This window comes from Gallus gallus, chromosome 2 (assembly GCF_016699485.2).
Source record: "Gallus gallus isolate bGalGal1 chromosome 2, bGalGal1.mat.broiler.GRCg7b, whole genome shotgun sequence".
Taxonomy (NCBI): domain Eukaryota; kingdom Metazoa; phylum Chordata; class Aves; order Galliformes; family Phasianidae; genus Gallus; species Gallus gallus.
In genome coordinates this window covers 66,642,168-66,663,306 of record NC_052533.1, presented here as the reverse complement: position 1 = coordinate 66,663,306, position 21,139 = coordinate 66,642,168, and the positions used below count along the sequence as shown (strand labels likewise).

Here is a 21,139-nt window from a genome sequence, read left to right as displayed (position 1 = left end):
GCATTCACAACCTCTATCATTAGAGAAATGCCCAGAAATTTCAGTGGTATGTGAGATCAGAAGTGTTGGAAATCACAAGCAGCTCTCAGATACATGTTGATTCCTCTGAGCAAAGCAGTGCCTGTCTGCATCCTGTGGCCACCAACAGTGGAACAGGTGTGGGGATGTTTATTCTGTGTGAAAATGTCTCCTGTGTTTTCGTTGTTGTTATCTTGGATTCTGAGATAACTTCACTGGAGTATCTCAGGGATAAGCAGTTGATTACTCACTCATTTTTCCTCTGAAGGATCTCCCTACCATGCCAGTATCACCCTGACGATGCGAGCAGATATGCACAGTTTGTTAAATAGGCTGTAATTTATCTGTTGATAAGCTGAGGAAGGACTTAGCAATGACTCTACCAGTAGATATGACAGTTCCACACTTCTGTTGTCTCTTCAGTGGTATTTTATATTCCACTATTCCTGGGAAGCAGGATGATTAATCCCCTTCAAATTACAGCAGAATTCATGGCGATATTTGAGGGGTTGCTATAGGCAAACCAAGAGCAAAGAATTGTAAGGTACTGGAGGAAATCATCATTGATTGGCTTTTCAGTTCAGGTCAGAAATTCTATGACAACTTTCCTCGTCTCAGAAGTGAAAGTGCACTGATTAAATGGAGGCACTATTCTGATGCAAGCTTAAAACTCACATTCCAGGCCTTGCCTTGCAGTGCAGTATGCAGTGTCTTTCCCGACCTTGTAGGGAAAATGCAGCAGACTGTGTGCTATGGGATCCAGCTGAGAATTCTGTCAGTGAATTAAGCAAGTCAGATTTCATTTTGGAAAGTGACGGTGATCATCACCAGCAATTAGGAAGTTCAGCTAAATGTTTTTATTGCAGCATTCTAACAAAGGTGATTGCTGTCTTGTTTCAAAGTAGTGCCTTGGCAAAAGGGAATTAATGCTTCAGATTTTACTTCATTGACAAATGGCCTGCAGTTAGCCACTGCCTACTTTCAGTAACTGATATACTGGAAAATAAGCAGAAACATTTTTGCTTAATTATGTGGCTGTAGTGGCTGTGATTTATCTTGTGATTGCTGTGCACGTGTGGACTATTCAAGGAGCAGAGCTGATTTTGGAACTCACCACCACATTATGACTTACTAATGTTATAATTTAGGAACACCAGTAACTGCAATAGTTTTTCTCTCACTCCTTTTTTTTTTTTCCTTTTTTTTTTTTTTTAAAGAGGCATTTTTCTTTATTTCTATTATTTTGTGTCATTTGAGTCTCCTGTTCAATTTTCTTTTTATGACTGAGGGTTGCAACGGTTCATCTCTATTCCTGACTACTGCCAAGTGAGGTTTTAGGCAGTCTGCAACACTCCAGGTCCCATGATGAGGAATAACTCATGAAGCATTTAAATTGTACATTGACTACAGGCATGTGATGAAGAGTGAGTTGAGTGAGAAGGACTCATCTGGGCTGCTGTGCTGCTCTGGCTGCATGATCCCGCTCCTGCATTCAGAGCAGTGGAAAACAGCAAAGTCCAGCATTTACAATGAATTTACTCCAACTGATGAATCCAAAGTCGGTTTCTTGATAAACACTGGACTAATTAAGTCTTCTGGGATTTCATTTTACTTGAAAAATACAACACAGAGTAAAGCATGAAAAAATGGCTTCTCATTCCTTCACTTCATCATTGTGCTGTTTGTATAGCCTGGACAGTGATGTCTCATTTTAGACCCACAGAATCATAGAATATTTTAGAGTTAAAAGAATACATTACTAGTAACAAGTAAAAGCCACTCACGTCTTTTGGCTGCGCTCTCTCAGTCTGTGTTGTGTGTAATGGGATCTGAGTTCTCTGGAGTCTGCTTATGTGCAGATGGGCATATTTCTGTTAAGTGTGATCAATACTGCTGAGATTCGCTGTAGATCACTGCTATTTTAAATAAACAAACGCGTGTCTTATGTATCATCTGCAGAGTCTTTCCTGTTCCCAAGCCCACACACTCACAGTATGAGAGCAGGCATGTCTGCACTTCCTTGTTTTGATGAGGTTGGGGTTGGCCTCTTCTCCCAGGTAGCAGCGACAGGACAAGAGGCAGTGGCCTTAAGTTGCACCAGGGTAGGTTCAGGCTGGATATTAAGAAAAACAACTTCTCCAGAAGAGTGGTCAGGTGCTGGTATGGGCTGCCCAGGGAGGTGGTGGAGTCACCACCCTGGAGGTGTTCTAGAAGCATGTGGTTGTGGTACTAAGGAACATAGCTAGTGAGCAGTAGGTGGATGGTTGTACTAGATGATCTTAGAGTTTTTTTCCAACCTTGATGATTCTGTGATTCTAATTTCCCTCAGTACTCCTTCTGTGATGTACTTGGATAAAACTTAGCCAGACAATCATAGAAAAAATATTAGAATGCCTTCTTTCAAAATGCAACAGCTTAGCATCACATCTATCCTAAACTATTAGAAGCAATATACTTGGTGACATTCACTTGACCAAACTGAAGGACAGACTGGATGGGCTACTGGATATTTGTTTTATCATTAGGCTGCAATTAAACTGATGAAATGCTTAACATATCTGGTAATACTGCTACTTTTCCCACACTAAAATGTGCTGTTGATGCAAGTTTTGCAGGGTGGTATTAACACATATAGTCTTTTCAATTAATTTCACTAGCGTGTGAGCAAATGTTTGGTTTTGGGAAGAATGTTGCATGGTTACCAGGTTTTGCTGCTCAGAATTATGTGAAGAGGCAGAAGTCCAAAGTGGATTAAACTGTTTGCTGCTCTCCTGGTTTTCTGATTAGAGGAAACCCTTGAGGCAGAAACTGGTTTTATTTGACATTCCAGAAGAACTAATTTACTTGCATATTCTGTGGCCTACTCTGTGCCAAGAGACTGGCATAGATGGGTAAATAAAACTTTTGATGGTTTGAGGCTAGCTACATGTAGTACCACTTGTTTTGTTTTTGTTTTTCATTAAATCAAATGGTGCCACCATTCAGCACTAGAAGAGTGATATTGTGTGAAAGAAGAGGTCCACAATCAACTGCATTATTGCTAGAAGCATGTTTGTTGCATGGTGCATAACCCATAGAACGGGATGGCTGGTATGTCCATCTGAATTCATTATTCCCACTCAATTCTGAGGGCTCAACACGTCCATACCCTTTTTATAAAGGAGGCGGGAGTGGATATTCTAGCCCCATACAAAGTTTCTCTCAGTGAACCACAGCATGCCATATCACCATCTGGAGCACATTTCAGAGAGAGCAATCAGTGTCGTTGTCTATCACTTTTCTCCACCAGCAGCTGTTTCCTGCCAAGCTCCCTCCCTCCAACCCTCCACTGCTGTCTGCTCAGTTGGGTCCTCCCAGGCCTCTCAGGCCACAAGCAGCCATCCTGGGACAGCTGTGCAGCACACGAACAAACAGTTCACTACACAGACCTGAGCAGTATATCTGCTCCTGACTTTGTGTGGCCCCCTCTCACCTGGATTCCAACCTTGTAAAGGTAATAAAAACATTCACAGAAATACACAAGCAATACTGCATGACTTATTTTTTCCTTGGGGAGAAGCATATAGATGGGTAGCTAATGCCCGTATCACTTCTGCCTCCTGATGATGTACAGTGCTGGTGCTGAAGCATGTAGGCTGAGTGTATGTTGATCACCAGTAAACTACATCACCTCTACCATCACAAAAATATTCAGTAGGTACATCCTATTCAAAGTAATAAAGTTTTGGGAAAAAACAAGACAACATCCTGCTTGTTTCAGACACCATACTAAACTATGTTTTACCTGCTACACAGAAGTCTCCATTGAAAGCCATGGTAAAGTGAGTACTGAAAAGCTCAGCACTTATACATGCTTTGACCATAAGATGGAGATATTGGGCTGCAAAAGAAATTACATACTTCATTGCCTCACCACTTCGGTTAGTGAGGGCTTGTTTAAAGAAAAGTGATGATGATTATTCTTAGCTAAAACTAGTTTTGTGGTCAGAATTAGAGACCAGCCAAACCAGGATAGCAAAGTGCTAGAAATATGAAATCCTAGTTTTGAAGTGCGTTTTTAACTGTGAAAATGTAGGCAGTTAATATAATATTTTCAACAGAGGACTAGGGTCTGCATTTGCTTTCTCCCAGTAATGTCAAAACATCATACTTCCAAATAGCAGAGGTATACCCCTTTCTGATGAATAGAAGATTATATACAACATTCAAAGTCAAGAAGTGGCTTGTGGATAATATAGTCTATACATACTATCTATATCATATTGTTGTATTCTAATCTTTAAGTATACCATCAAAACCTGTGGTCCAGTCATCATCTAGCCCTCTGCAAGAAGCTCCTGGTCTGCAGTACCTGAGCAGTATCGTTTCCCAGGGCACTAAAGGAGAGAATGTGACTTCACCTTAAAAAACATATAAAAATAGTTCCTTCTTAACTCATCCGATCCACTGCTTTCTGTAAGTTTGTAGTGGAAATACTAAGTCACAGCTTCAACCAGTGATTGAACACCTGGTAGGAAGGCAGGGCCAACCCATAGGAGCTCAGGTGCAAGCAATGCAGCTGAGTGACCAAAAGGGGTGCATCCTGGCTCCACCCCTTCCCAGTCCTCATTTAAGGGTTGGCAGTGGAGTGAAGGGTATCTTGCTGGAGATCTGCCTGCCTGGGGACTTTTACTAGGCCTTCTGAAGGTAATCAGCTTTTTGTTTGATTGTTTTTGTTTTGTTTGCTGCTGTTGAGTCTGTGAGGATTCTTGCTTGCTCTTGGCCTGGAATCCTACTGCTCTGCTGTCTTGTGCTTTCTTGTTGTGCTTTCCATTGTGTTATAGGGTTTTATGTCCACACAGTTCCTTTCTCAAGTTGCCCTCAGCAATGAGACTAAGGGAGTGAGCTACACCCATTTCTTGGTCACGTGTTACTCTTAGACTCATTTAGAAAACTTAAGCCAGTTATGTTTGGGCTGAAGTTAGTGAAAGCAGTATTAGTGCACAAGCAGAAATAAGAGCTTAATTTTAGGTCATGGAAGTGTGTAGTTATTAGCTGTTAATTATCTAATGCAAGATAATGATTAGATACTCAGAAGAGTGGTTTATTAACAATGAATGTAACTACTGGAGAGATAACTTAATCAGAAGTGTAGTGGATTTACCATCACCTGAAATTTTACACCTCAATAGACATCTATCTAAAAGTGATGCTTCTTCAGTTAGCATCTCTGAGCTGGGTGTGAATGGAATTCCATGTTCAGTGTAATGCATGAGATCAGATAAAATAATTTCAGGGGTCACAGAATCACTGAACAGGTGAGGCTGGAGGGCAGCTCTCATGACCATCAGGTCAAAATCCTAAATGCCCGGATCCGGAACCAGCATTTCCCATGTGTCTCACCAGTGCTGAGTAAAGGGTAATGATCTATCCTTTGACCTGATGGTAGCACCCTTCCTAATGCAGCCTAGGATGCTGTTGGCCTTTGCTGTAAAGGTAAATATTGGTTCATGGGCACTTTGGTGTACAAGATCCCTTTCTATAAAGCTGCTTTCCCAGCTGGCCAGCATATAGTCTCTACTGCGGTGTGGGATTATTCATCTTCGTGAGCAGGACTTTACATTTGCCTATCATGAGGGTATAGTTAGCCCCTCTCTCCAGCCTGCCGGAGTCCCTCTGAATGGCAACACACTGATGAGGCCTATCAGCTACTACTCTGTTTTATATCATCCTCAAATGTACTGAGGATGCACTCTGTCCCATCATCAAGGTTATTAATGAGGATGTTTAACAGTATTGGTCCTAATATTGACCTCTGGGGCACACCATTAGTGACTGGCCTCCAGCTGGACTTTGTGTTGCTGATTACAACCCTTTGAGCCTGGTGTTTCAGTCAATTTTTACTCTATCTCACTGTCCACTTATCTAGCTTGTACTTCATCAGTTTGTCAATGAGGATATAATAGGAGACATTGATGAAAGCCTTAATAAATACAAGATAAACAAAACTTGGCATTTTCTCTTCATCCACGGAGATAGTTACTTTGTAGAGGGCCACCAGTTTGGCTGAACATGCTTTCCCCTTTTTAAGTCCATTCTGACTTCTCTCAATCACCATTCTGTTCTTAATGTGCTTAGAAATAATTTCCCCAAACTTTCTTGATCACGTTCCCAGGGATTGAGCTGACAATTCCCTGTATTGTTCTTTTTGCAGTAATACCTCTTCTTTTACAGTCCTCAGGATATTACCCCCATGATTTTTCCAAGATTACCAAGAGTGGACTTGCAGCAACAACAACAACATCAACTCCTTCAGCATATGTGTGTGCCTGCCGTCCAGGCCCATAGCTTTATGTAGATCTGGTTTGCTTAAATATTCCCTATCCAGGTCCTCCTCCATCAAGGATAAGTCTTCCTTGCTTCAGATTTCCCCATTGGTTTCTGGAACCGAGGAAAACAGAAGGCCAGTCATTCTGGTTTAAAAGAAATAAGAAAAAGACACATGGTATTCAGTACCTTGGTGGCTTCTATGCCTTTTGTCTCCAGGTCCCCTGGTGTGCTCAGCGGTGAGACCATGTTTTCCCTAGTCTTCATCTTACTGCTTGTGTACTTGTGGAAATCCTTGCTGTTGCCCTTCATGTTCCTTACTAGATTCAAATCTGGGTGGGCTTTGACTTTCCCAGGATTAACCCTATCCTGGCACACTAGAACAGTGTCACTGTATACTTTCTGGGTCATCTGCCTCAGCTTCTACCTCTTTTACACCATTTCATATTTTCACTTAGGATATCCCTGTTCATCCATGCAGGCCCCGTTACCTTTGCTTAATTACCTATTTGTTAGGATGGACAGCTCTTCTGGACCTCACCTCTTTTCAGGGCCTTATCCCACAGACTACTTATAAAGAAACCCTTCAACATGTCAAAGTTTGCTCTCCTGAGGTTATAGCAATGCATTTTTATCTTGTACACTTCTCTCAGGTCCCTGAACTCCACTATTTCGCAGTCACTGTAACCAAGGCTGCCCCTGATATTCACATCACCAGTTGGTTTTTTTTCCTTGTTTGCAAGTAATAGGCCAAGCAAAATATCCCTCTTATTTGGTTCATTGACTACCTGTATTAAGAGGTCCTTCTTAAAGACTTGTGACTTTCCATGAGTAAGGAAACGATTTTCGGAGTTGATCTGAATTTACCATGTTGGTAATAAGCAATTTTCCACTAAGAATAAGTGGAGAAAACTCAGTGGAATGCCTCCAAGTAATGTCAAGGAAACACAATTTTACTTCTATATTAATTTTTCTGTCTAGAACCAGAGAACTCATCTTGAATTTCCTGTATTTGTGTAACCACTCAGGTTCAATAGAAAGGCTGAGGGTTAAGATCAACCTTTCTCCTCAATCATTCCTCCTTGTGATCTGATTTCTGTAAGAAATAAACCTGGGTAGGGAGGAGTAACAGCAATAGTTTCATCAGACAGCCAACCTGGATACACAGGGTACTGCTGTAGTTCCTGCTGCAAAATTCCCTTAAGCACCATCTCCCCAAAGCTGTGCAAGTTAGGCAGCGCAAATACCCAAACAGGTACAATGCCATGCAGTGGTCCGGTGGCAGCTTTGTTCTCTAAATCACAGAGCTAATTTCTGCCTGTCAACCTGGACGTAGGTGTTAAGCTGCAGCTGGTTTTTTTTTGTGTGTGTATGTGAAGATAAACAATACTATTGGCACTGGAAATTACTCTTGCCAAGGAGATTTTGAATTTTATGAAGCCAAGCTGGAGAGTAGTGGTGTAAGCAACCCATCTGGAGTTGCATGATAGATGGGCAGTACAGCCAGGAAAAGCACCCGGGCGCCCTGACACTGGGCCCATGCTGCCTCCCCTCTTCAGCCACCACACTCCTTAAGGTATTTTATTGCTTATGTCTTTCAGGACATGTGAAAAAGGCTTAAAATACACAAGATAAATTATCCAACATGATTCTCTGGAAAATGTTGTGTATCTTAAATGCAGCCAAAGTGCAGAGTGTATGCCAGTTGTAACAGTAATCACTCATTTTCTGTTTTGACCTAGCTGAGAAATTACAGGCTTGGAAAGCAGTAATTTGAATGTAAGAATCTCTGTCACTTCAAAGGTTTTCTTTCTTTTTTCCTTTCTGGGAGCAGCATGTGCTATGTGAGTTGTTTCTCTGTTTGTTCAAAACACACCCTACTTCATCTAGCCCTGCTGCCTGAAAGTTGTTGGTATATTCTATCTCCAATAGAATTGTGTATGTCACTTCCTGTGCTGTTAAGCATCCATATCAGCAATTCACTGGAGAAGGCAGCCATGGAACTGGTAAAAGTTAAACATCAGAAGAACAGTGAACTGCGAAAGAATTTCTCACTGTTTCCAGGTCAAGTATTCATAGGTTGTTTTGTTTTGGCTGTGGCTTCTAGATGAGGATCATGTCAACATACAGAGCAGGGTTGACACCGAAACATCCATTTAATAAACATTTGTATGTGTGAGTGTGTATGCTCGCATGTGTGCGTGTATTAACTGCTCTTATCTAATAGCCATCCTTAGTGGATGGATACATCCCACACTTTGAAAAGTGTCTTGCCCCCAGGACAAGCTGAGGATGCGAACTTACCAGAAACAACATTCTGGAATGCGTTTGTGGTTGTAGTGTGCATTTCATGCTATCCTGCTCTAAGCTTGCGTTATTATTTCTATTTTTAACAGCAGGGTAACAGCATCACTCAACTTTTGGCACAATTAACTGAAATAGAGTAAGATGTTCTTTACACCACAGGTTTTACTAATATAGCAAGCTATGTTAAAAGTATTCCCTCACAGTTATTATTTCTTACTAATTAAATTACCTGAAAGGTTTTCATCTGATGTTTTGAAAAGCTGTTGTTATGTAAGCTACAAAGAGAAGCTGAGAAAATGTTATGGCAGGTACAAAACCCATGGATATATCAGTATCCAATGATCAAAATGATACACAAACCTATAGGCAGCTAAAGGCTTATTTTCAATCACACATGGAAGTAACTGTAGTTAAGATGAGACTTAAGTGCATATGTAGGCTGTGTGCACTGGTAGCAATGTCAGTGTACATCAGCATGTTAATTTACACATCTTCAAGGTAATCTTGTTTCTGAAAATCCAGACAAATCAATTCAAAATCTTATGTTCACTTGTCACCCTTATCTTCATGTTCATTATATTTCCTGGGTTAGACATGTATTTATTACAAAATATGATCAGTTGCTTTTTGTATTGATTGCTGTATCCTGAATTTGAACAGAAGGGTTCAAATGTGAATATTGAAGTCAGCAAGTGATCTTGTATGTTGTGCGATGACACAGCTCTTTCCAGCATGAATGCTGTTGCTTCCTTTGAACGCTTTCATATGCAGCTCTATAGGTCTTTGCAATCTTTGGGTTAAGCCAGAAAAAGCATGGCTCCTATGTGGCTGACTTCTCCTATGTCATGAGAAGCAAAGCGTGTGGGCCCAAAATATGATTTTTAATTAATTAACCTGTGGTATAAGCTAGTGTTTTTTGTGCATGTTTGTCTGTAGTAGTGTCATTTCCTAGTCTTTGCCTTCTATTCGGGGTTGTCACTCCTCCCAAGCCCTGTCCATAGCAGCCAGTCCAATGGCAGTGGAAAGACTGACAGGTTGTGTCACACTGCTTCAGATCCACAGAACTAAATGAGAAAGATTTCTCTTTCTGTGCTATGATCCCCTGGGCAGCTGCTTTGTACCACCCTTGAAATAACACTGATTGACTTTGATTCTCAGATTCATTGTATAATTCATCTACCGGCCATTCACCACTTTGTATACAGCAAAACAATAGAACTTCTTGATTGTGATCCCTTAATCTCAAACAACCGGCCGTCATCCATAATGGCCACTAATGTTTAAATCTATCCATACCAGAAAAATCACTCTTGAAACCATTTGTTACTTAGAGAGCTACGATTTCGCTGCAATCACATGGAGTTGGTGGACTGTTTATAAAGAACTAGTTTCACCTGAATTACTGTAGTTAAAATCTTTTCCTCCATGGAAATGTGACCTAGAGAGATGTTTCAAATTATCCCAGGAAAAGGAGCCATGCTGAAAAGATTAGAAAACATCCCATGCACACATATGCTTACATGCACGCACGCTCTCCTACCCCTGGTAGGACTGTGGGTTACAGAAGGAGCATTGCACTTTTGCAGACTCCTGTGTTGTGCTCAAAGGAAATGCAGCAGACATTTAAATATTTCCAAACCAAACAAGACATCCTGAAGGATTCTCCTCCTGTGGCCTCATTATCTGCTTACATCTGTGTTTTTAAAAATTGAAAGAAAGGCTGGAACAGGCAGAGCCACACTGGACGAGAGTAGAGAGGGGAAATGAAAAAGAATGGAGAAAAAGGTTAATAATATAACTGTCTGCCCTCACTTTCTGAAGAGAATGGGGCTAAAAAAAAAGTGAAAAATAAGAATGGACATTAAAACAAAGCATCTTTCTTTCCTAAGGTATCATGCTTAAGCGTATGTCTTTCAAATGTATAAGGAAGGCTGATACTGAAACAGTGTGGCAAGACCTGTTTCTGTACTTGATCATCACTCTAGAGTTTAGGGAACAATTCTTCCCTGAACTTGCACTGTTTGTATTTGCTTTACAAAAGGAAAGCCCTGGGGCTCAACTGTTCTGCCCTGGGTGCCTAGCTGACATGGTGAGCAAGCTGCTGACATGAGTAATGGGCTGGTTCAGACAAGACCTTTTTCACTGAGTACCAAATATCATCTAAGCCCCATCCAACTTGAGAAGAACCTTCTGAAGGATGTTCTCTGCATAACATGCCCTCACAACACCCTGCAGAGAGAGGGGAGAGAGGGTAGGCATGAGGGGGAGGGTTTCAGATAGGGCTGAGATTGAGGACTAGAGAGAAGGAGAAGAAACCTGAAGCAGAAGAGAAAGAGAGGGTAAGAATAGCATCCTTCATCCTCATTCCAGCCACATTTGGCAGTTACTGGGTGAACACTGGTTTTTTCACCTTGAGAACGTGGTCATCCTGTAAGCAAACTATTTTTATTTTTAAACATAAACAGCATCCCTGACTGTGAAATGTCTGTAGGTATTTGGCTTAGCAAAACCTTGAGCAGATCTTAATGCCATAATGTCATGGCCTTCCTTCATAGATGTTTGTGTGTGAGTCAGTAAAGGTAGGCTTTTTTGGCAGCGTGTTAAAATTGAACACAGTACAAGCTCTGAGGACCAGCTCTGGCATTGCTTTATGTCATAAATCACCTCCCACCCTGTGTCTGAATTGCCCTGCAGCAGAGACGAAGGCTGCTTCAGGCACACCAGGGAATGGAAGAGTGGAGCTAACGAGAAAGGTATTTGAGTGGTTCTGGGTGCAAGGACTCACCTCACCTGGGCTGGAGGGAGCATGGCTGGAAAATGTTGGCCTGGCAAAGTGGAAAGCTCATAAAGAGTTGGTTTGAGGACAGAAAAAGCCTCCTGGCTTTAAAACCAACTTCAAGCCAATGGTGTCCTCCCACCTCAGAGGCTGGTTACCTCCAGGTCTTCTGCAACCCAAAGACCCTGTGAGTGATGGGGTGACAAGCATCCTTCACAGTTAGGGCAACTGGCTTCTGAGCCCAGAGCTGGTTTATCTTGACGATGTGGCTCGCAATTCCCATAGCAAACTTGCCTTTGGTTTCCTGGATGAAGGTGCTGTTGCTTGCACTGTTGATGGTTGTTACCGTGGTGCTAAATCCTGATAGGGATCTTACAGATCTGAGAGTTTCTACATGTGGGAGGCCAGCTCTTCGTTCTGGCTGTCCAGAGGCCACAGATGAGGATTTTTACAGCCTCGAACTAAACACAGCCTCTTTCCTACTAGGAGAGCTGCCATCACTGAAGTCCAGGATCTACTGGCCGCTGACATTTACATGGGGATTTATTACTGTAATAAATTATACTTCAGATTTACCTTATTTGGAATAATTTTGGAGTATATTTTCCCCACATTTTTTATGGCAATGTAATAGACTACATTTTAAAGGACTAGGAAGATGTTGCTGCTACCTTTACTGCACAAAAAGTTTGGACACAAAGCTTTCCAAGAAAGGAGTTTTTGGATAATGCAGTATTATTTATTTACTTAAGCCATTTTATAATACTCAGGCAGCCCAGCCCAGTGGTGAGCTCCCAGAGAACTTCAATTTTTATTTTTTTTTTAGTCTCTGTGCACAGGATGTACTTACTTCACTGATAAGACTAAAACAAGGCTTTTCTGAAGGAGCAAATCTGTATTCTTTCCTGGTGATTTTATCTCTGCAGGCAGACCCCAGGTATAAGGAAAATAGAAATATCAAGGCTGCTAGAACAACGAAAGCTCATCTTTGCAGGAATCTGCAAATGTTGCCCATGCGTGAGCAAAATTCGCTTTCACCTGGCAGCTAAAAATGCTTTTGAGAGAAAATATAATATGTTGAGTTCTCCACATCTCTTCCATGCAGAAAAACTTCTGTAGGGGGTCTGATATGCTTGCTGAAACCATTTAAGCTACCTTGAAATACTTTAGAGAGAGTAAAAGAAAAGGCCAGAGGGAAAAAGACACAGTAAGCAGCCCATCCAGAGCAAATGAATCATTTTCATCTCCATTCAGAATTGTCTTTCTTCCCATCCCTCATTGCTCTTCAATTTTAGGCATTTTATAGAATTGTGCAATGGCTTACGTTGTAAAGTGCCTTAAAGATTGTCTGGTTCCAACCCTCTGCTGTGGGCAGACACTCACCAGCTCAGGCTGTCCAGGGCCCCATCCAACCTGGCCTTGAACACCTCCAGGGATGGGGCATCCACAGCCTCTCTGGGCAGCTGTGCCACTGCCTCAACACCCTCTGAGTAAAGAATTTCTTCCTCACATCTAACCTAAATTTTCCACCTCTTAGTTTAAAGCCATTCCCCGTTGTTCTGTCCTAGCCAAAGCCTTTGGTTAACTCTTTTCTTCAGATTTTCCACCTTCTTTCCTCATCCTAACCACCTTTCTTTTGTCCTTTTTAATGCACTTTTTCTGCATCTGAATTCATACCTATTTCTGAGCACACCGTGGTTGATGTGCCCACTACCCTCTGCCTGCCTCCAGAGCATCTCCGTGGGTACTTCTGCCCAGGCAGCAAGTAATCCCAATGCTTTATATCCTCTCAGGCTGGGACGCAGTCTGAAAGGCATGAGTGTCTCCCCGTGGTTCATTTTGCCTGGCTGCCCCGTTTTGGATCTCTGTGGAAGTATCCCTCTTGGGAGTTGTACAACCAGACAATGCATTCAGCAACGACGTTTGGCCTTTTCAAAACAAAGCAGCACTTAAGAATCAACAGGAACGCGGTGCTCTGATAACTGGGTTAAAATAACAAAAGAAGGCCCGCCACAAGAATATGACTTAAACTTCATTCCTTCCTCTCAAATTCTGTTCAAGTTCTACGTCATCTTGGCAATCCTGCTCTTGGGCTGGGAGAAAGGCTCACTGCCTTTCTACTGGAAAGGGTTTTAGGCAGTGTTGTCTGTCAGCTCAGGTCTGTATAGGACTGGTGACAGACCAGTTTGGTTGCCAACAGGGACAGCACCTAGACGGCTGGTTGCTTTCTACTCCTCCAGGCACTGTTCACCTTTTCTGGAGACATCTCACAGCCATCCCTGTTTCATGTGGAGTCACATCCCTGGAGATGTTCTACAAGTGTGTAGATGTGGCACTGAGGGACATGGGTTAGTGGGCATGGTGGAGGTGGGTTGACAGTTGGACTAGACAATCTTAGAGGTCTTTTCAAACCTTATGATTCTATGGTGTCCTGCAATTTTTCTCCCAATTGCTTCTTTTGTTTTGCTCTGTGCAGTCACAGAGTAAGTTGAGGTGCATTAACTGTCTTCATACCAACTATTCTTTCAGTAATTTTCTATGTCTTCATATTTGTTATTTTTCTTCCTTATTCTCATCTCTTTTTATCAGGTTCTTTAGAATACCATTAGAATTATAGAATCATTGGAAGAGACCCTTAAGAGCCATCTAGTCCAACTGCTCTGCAATGAACAGGGACACCTACAGTGAGATCAGGTTGCTCAGAGCCCTGTCCAGCCTGACTTTGACTGTCTCCAAGGACGGGGCATCCACCACCTCCCTGGGCAACTGTTCCAGTGCCTCACCACCCTTATTGGAGATCACTTCCTCCTTATATCCAATCTAAATCTCCCCTCTTTAGTTAGCTCTTATTATTAACAGGTGTATTGAATAAGAAAATACTGGTTTCTTTAAGTATATTATCTTCCCAGTACACTGGATGAGGTGATATTAAAAATAAGATCATTATTGATATCATCTTATTGTATTTACAATACAGTATCTAATCAGATTAGACTATAAACTTCTCTAAACTTTTCTATTAGGTTTTTCTTGCCTTTATGCCAACTCTCCCCAAGTAATCAACCAAAACCAATGAAGTTTTTCACTGTTTGCAGCAGTGTGTCTAAGACAAGAAGATGTTTATTTATGGGCTTGAAATGCATTACATCCACTCTGGGCATCAAGCTTCCAGTTGCATCTAGACGTTTCCAACATGATTTCTATATTGAAAAAGCAAAATAATTATTTAAACTCCATCATCCGCCATCCTTTCATTAAAAGCATCTGACAAGATCCTGTTTAAATCTGAAGAAAGATCTGAAGAAAATAATTTTATCACATGGCAAGGTGACATGAATCAAAAGCTGGCTAAGAGATCGGAGGCAACAAATAAAAATAAGCGGGAAATTTCTGCCCTGAATAAAAGGTCGACAGAGAAGCGCCATGGTCTGGTATTGTTTAATGGAGATATTGGCAATCTGGAAAGGGGAATAGCAGTAAGGAATTGAGATTCCTAAATACTGGCAAAGTTATTATATAAGTCAAACACTCGTACTTCAGTGTGGGAGGCAAGTGAACAGGACTGGGCCATATAATTGGTGGCACATGCAAAATAGGATATGAGGAGGAGGATGAGAGGAATTATCACAGGTTACTCAGGTCCTGGAAGCCTGGAGATGGTGGCTAGCTGCCTCAGGAAGGAGATAGGAGCAGATGTGGTAAACCCACTTAGAAATGAATAAAACCCAGTTGAGGTGAAAGGGAAGCTTCTGTTCTTCTTTATCTTGGTACTACCAGTCTGCTTTGTACTATCTAAGCAGCCCCTCGTGCCCCTTGGCACAGGATGCCACAGACACCATGAGCTAAGTTCAAAGCTGAGCTTAGTCTTCACTGTCAGAGTTGTTGCCGCAAATGCAGACTGCCTCATACTTAGCTGCAGCAAAATTTCTTACATCTTCTGAAGCATCCAGTGCTGGTGAAATGGGCTGTACAGGTTGAAAGAGTATCTTACCTGTGCGTACCTATAGGCTTGGAAAAGAAATCCAAGCAGAGTTTAGACTGCCAAGTGGGAATCCTGGGAAATGAATGCCTTGGAAAACTGAGTGCAGCGACTGATCTTAAAACTGGCTGATGTCCAGGGTGTAGATGACACACACTAATGGCATTCCACTATGAGCAGGAAGGGGGGAATTAAACCCCTTAATTCACTTTTTAAGTCTAACAATTTTCTGCCCCTCTTTCCCTCCAGCACAGGAACCTGGACCACATGGACTTTGAGCAAAGACTGATGAGGAGCTTGCTACCTCTTCTTAGTGACACAAATTCTTCTGAGAGAAAATGGAAGCACATGCAGGTGGTGTTTTTCTAGACCTCTTCCTGTGTCTGTAAGGGTGTGAAAGAGCTGTGGTGGATCCTGTTTCTGGAGGAAGGAATTGACTTTGTCAATGCCAGCCACGCTGGTAAGGGAAGAATTCCCTACAGTCTTCACAGAGCAGGCTATACAGAACATGTGCTGTAAGTGGGGCTTTCTCACTTTTGGAGGTTGTGCTTTCCCTGCACACAGGTCCCTCCTGAAGTGCTGAGCTTGGGAATTTAATTAGCTGAATGTTTCTTCTCTTTTTATTTCACTTTTTCTTCAAAGAATTAAATAGTGAGAAAGAATTCTGGCTGTTTCAAACAGCATGCAGGAAATGAGCAAGCTGAATGGTGTGTTTGCCAGCACACGGACCTTTCTGGCATACCTAAATTTTGTCTGGACTATAGATTTTCCTTATGGTTAGACATTAGTAGCCAACCATCAAAAGCTTTTCCATACAGAACAAAAGCCATGATTTGCTGTGGTCCGTGCCTCTGACTAATAAATATGTCCTGAGATGCCCCGGGATGGGATGGTCTGTTTCATATGAGCATCTGTTTTCTGTTTTTCTCCCCTTGAAGTGTGGTTCCTGCCTGGGGGACCCTGGGGGCACTCACATCCAGAACTGACCATAGGCAGGTGGAAACTGCTTGGAGGTCTAACGCCCTTCCACATGGCTCATAGAGCCATGCTGGGGAGGCAGCCAGCCACCAGATAAGGGACAGACGTAGCTGGAGAAGAAGACTGGGCTCTCCTGGGACAGATAAAAGTCAGCCACTTGCTGCCAGTGGTTGTCTACTCAACGAGAACATGGCGTTTTGATTACATTTCCCTCTGTTGCCAAAAGATGAATCCAAGAAAGAAATCAAGAACGTAATCTACAAATACAATTCTGGCTCATTTCTGCTAGGCTGAGTACCTCATTTGCACTTCTTTTGCTCTTCCTACTGACTCCTCTTGGCCTGAACTGTCAAGTTAGTATGGTCTGCCTTCATATGTATATATATTTGTCCTTTTTCTCCATCAATTGAGTTGAAATGCCACCTGTATTTCCTTTGTGCAGTAGTAACTACAGAGGAAAGAATCAACATGCTACGGTAAAAGAGGAAGTTTCAGGATTCCTACTTCTCTTTGGATTTGGGAAATGAATACGTGTGAATGACTTTTACTAAGGAATGTCTTTAAAACCTACTCATATAATAGGGCTGAGGTGCGAGTAATTTGTAACAGTAAGGGGAAAATTAGAGAGAAAATGTAGAGGAAATGTCAAGTGCTTGCAGAGATGCGTGTATCTGCTTTTATTCTACTGGAACAGAAACAGTGATATATGAATCATTCATGGCCTCTCCTTGCCCTCGTGGTTTTGGCAACAAAGGCCACTCTCTGAAGCAGTACAGGAGCTTGTATCCTGGAGTTGGAAGAAAATTCACTTGTCAGAGAGAAATCTTTTGGGGCAATCAGCAGACATGGAAAGATGGGAGGGAATCAGCAAAAGAAGGCTGAAAATATCAGAGGTGTGAGGGTAAGGCGTGCTTGGGTTCTATTGCCTAAATGAGGCTATTACTGCTGTCATTGCTTTCCTGGACACTCACCGCTGTTACCTGAACCACGATTACATCACTGCCTCATCTTATCTGCACTTTTGTTCTCCTTGGACTCTTGCCAAGTGTGAGTAGAGGGCTGTGGCCTTACTTCTGCTGGGTGGAAGACTGAGCTTCACCAGCAAGCGTTTGACGGTGTGGCTGGGTATTTGTTATTTACTGCGGGGCCTGTGACTGGAGATATCCAGGGAGAAAGCCTTATGAAATCCAGGCTGTTGCTTGATTTCCATGGAAGAAATAATGCTTTTAGGAAGCGAAGATAACTTGAAAAGACTACCAGCTCTGTACATTTGTCCATACTGCTTATAGCTAGGAACTCAAGTAAGGCTGGGCTGCTTCAAACGTACCTGTTTCTCAGAAAGTTTTCCCCAGACAGCCCCTACTGCTCTTCTGACAAAGCCTCTGAGCCTGCTGAGTAACTTGGCTGAGTTCCAGGCCCTGGTTGTGCTTCAGTAGTCTACTTTGGACACTTTCAGTGGGAAGTGGAGCCAGATTCCCTGACCCCCTGCTCCTCTGCTGTCCTGGGCAAGCCTCTGTTTGTTTACTGGAGGTCACTTATCTCGAGCTATTGCCTTTTTCTGGCCCACTTCTCCTCACTGCCTCACTCTAAGCAAAACCAATGCAGTAACGTGTTTGGGTGCCCCAGTTCCCAGGTCAGTGCAGTTATCTGAGAGTCATTGCCACACAACTGTGTTCCATCTCAGAAGGGAAAAGGGGTGTGCCCCAGAAGGGGGGGCTTTTCAGGTGTGAAGCAGGGTTTGTTTTCTGATGTGAAATGTGGAACATGATGGCTATTTTAAGGGACATAACACAGCCTTTCCTAGATTCGCAGTGGATCTTCTTGGGACATCTGCACAAATTACGTGTTCTTGTGTATATATATCAGTTATTATTCTGGCCTAATGTCATTCACATTGCAGACCCTTTCTGCTGCAGCTCTGCTGTTAAGCCTCCTGAGGTCAAAGAGCACTTTGTCCAGTGCTTTCCCTCTCCTCCCCAGGGAAAAGCGCTGCTAATGGCCAGGCATACATCCAGCCTTACCAGCACCACGTCCCAAAGAAGACGTGGCAAAGGCTGGAAACATTCCTATTCTTCTGCAGTTCTAATGGCAAAAGCATTTTACCCCCTATTTAAAAAGGTGAATCATACCGCTGACTCCTTTCTTCAGAGCATCTTCCCCCTCCCACTGGTTCCTATCCACTCCACCACAAACACTGAGAAGCACTGTCCTGTAACCCACGAGCTGAATCTGAGCCACCAGCAAAGGTTCTGCAAGCCACCAATGGCCAGCAAATCTCTGAGGAGGAAATCTCCAGTTTAAGAAGAAAAATAATAAAAAATAAATTTAAAAGTGAAGTGGAGGTCCAGAGGCTGAGTTCAAAGCTCTGATTCCACACATAAAATTATCCAGGAGGTCCCAATAGGATCATGCTTTATATCCAATTTCTAACATTCATCTTCCTCACACGGACAAGCTGCAGCCCTTTCATGCAAGGATTGCCCAGTCACAGATAGCACACTGTTCAATTTCACTAAGCTTTGGGGAGTCGATTCCACTTTAAATTTGGTTGTATTGGCATAGTTTGCAGCTGTACGTGTATAAACAAGGGATTACAGTGATGGAGTGCCCATAAACACCAGCTATGCGGCTTAAACTAAATCACACCTTTCATCATATCAGAGAACTGCTGTGCCTGAGACTCAGGCTCAGGGAGCAACGTTAAACTCGTTTGAACTGATTGCAAAAATAAAAAAGGAGAGAGTTCTCATAAAGTAAAATGTGTTTGGTGTGTGTTAATCAGGACGGGTATAAACCCATCCAAAGAAGATTGCTGAAAATGAGATAAGGTTGTGTACATAAAGGATTTCGGTAGCTCAGCTAAATCAGTTATAAAACTTCTAATTTAAACTAATGCTGCCTACATTTGGACGGTGAGAATTAATGCACCGCAGCTCTGCATCCTCAGCAGCAGAGACCTACTCCAAGGAGTCTGTCCTTTGTCTGCTCCTCCAAAGCAGCTCACTTTTCCATTTACCCTGAAAACACCGAATTACCGCGGAGCCCGATGGTTCCTTGCACAGTGCTGCACATTCATTTTGCAGCGGTTAAAATAACCCATGTAACGCAGTTAACATTTCTCTCTAATCTCCTAAATAAATCTAAATCCACTGTCAAAATACCTCTAATTCCAGCTGCAGCTTGGTAGTGGTGTCCCAACAACTTTCAGAACCTCCTCCGCCTCCCGGCATGCTTCTCTTTGGAAATGACCAATGGAGAAGCCAATGGCTTTCTATAAATCACCGCTGGATGAAAACAAGCATAAAAAGGAGGCTTGGGGTTGTTTAATATTACAGATGTTTTGGAGCTCTATTCGGTAGTTGGCAAGTCAGCCAGAGCTGCTCTGAATTCTTTATAATCTAGACACAAAGATCATTGAACCCTGAGAGAACCTCTGGGCTTTTATTCAAAAATATGTTGGCTTCTATTTACCTCTTTCTTCATTTGTATCTATCAAATGGCTCAATATATAAATAAAGCCCGGGTGTTCTTATTAGCTAAGGCAGTATTTCAGGAAAATTAATGCCAGCAGGTTTTGTAAAATACATCTCTATTCAGAGCCGGAGTGTGTTTTGAATTAATTTTCGTTCTATATGTGAACCAGGTATAGTTCTTGTACAGTGCTCAGCCTCGGCGTGCAGGAGGGACCGGCGGTGTTTGATTCCGGCCCCATCATCGTTGTTCAGCAGAGCACTTCTAACCCTAAGCAGCTGCTCAGTCCCATTGAATTTAATGGGGCTGCTCACATGTTCAGGTATATTAAAATTATAATTGAAAGCAGCGCTTGGCTTTCTCGTGGGCCAACCGACGTACCCAGCGTTTTGTCAGGCAGCCTCGTTTAAAGGTTGCCTCGTGCACATGTTAGCAGCAAATCCTTCTAGTTCTGTAAAATCACACATATTGAGTTAAAAATAAAAAGGTTTTTTTTTCTCTGCCTCCAAAGTCGGCTAAAGCTCTCACCCTGAACTGCAAATATTGCATTGGCTCGCAGTACGCTGCCAGCTGGGACAAGGCGCAGTGAGATATTAATCTCATGATGGTCTTAATAGAATAATAGGCAAAGGGATTTAATGGGATTAATAAACTGACTGCTTTAAAAAATACTTTGGTCAAATGTCAGCGAGAAACTCAACATCCCCCATACGATATCTCTGCGTTTGGCTAATTTTGTCAATGTTAAATTGATTGTGCAAACGCTCCCAGCTTTGGAGTGGCTGAGTGGTTTGCTCTGTGTAAGATAAACACCCTCACCAGCAAAATCCCTCCGCTGGGGCAGCGAGACCGCGATGAAACCAGAGAATGGAGAAAATACATCTATAAGATGATAGGAGATCACATGCAATCTGTTTGAGGCGCTCCGGCGTGGTTTTACTCCCGTCCCGTGGAACCCTGGCTGGTGTGCTCTAATAATGGAAATGTTTGGGTTAGTCTGCGCTCCGTCCATTTGCTGCAGTGCCTCAGCAAATGTGAGCTGCTCCCTCGGTCACGATGAGTAACTGGTTGTGATTTAGCTTTCTGCAAGCGGGGATGATCTGAGGACGGGAGCCAGGCAAGGTTCGAAGAGATGCGTTGCTCAAGCATTGAAGCCACTGAGCTCGCTGGGAAAAAAAACAATGCAGCTTTGAACTGTAGGCTGTATGTCTGTGGCGATGATGCTGTCAGGCTGTCACTGGGGTTGGTGCTCCTGGGGCTGAAGAAAGAAAAGGTTGCGTTGAGGCGTTTTGCAATGCACACAC

At 42.6% G+C, this 21,139-nt stretch overlaps 1 long non-coding RNA gene across 1 annotated transcript in view; it reads left to right on the top strand.

The window, feature by feature from the left end:
• Nucleotides 1-15,827, top strand: part of LOC107052627 — a 67,251-nt gene extending 51,424 nt beyond the window's left edge. Inside the window, exon 4 of the long non-coding RNA XR_005856331.2 lies at nucleotides 15,636-15,827. This is a non-coding gene — a long non-coding RNA (uncharacterized LOC107052627). The remainder of the gene's footprint in view (nucleotides 1-15,635) is intronic.
• The last annotated feature ends 5,312 nt before the right edge of the window (nucleotides 15,828-21,139 follow it).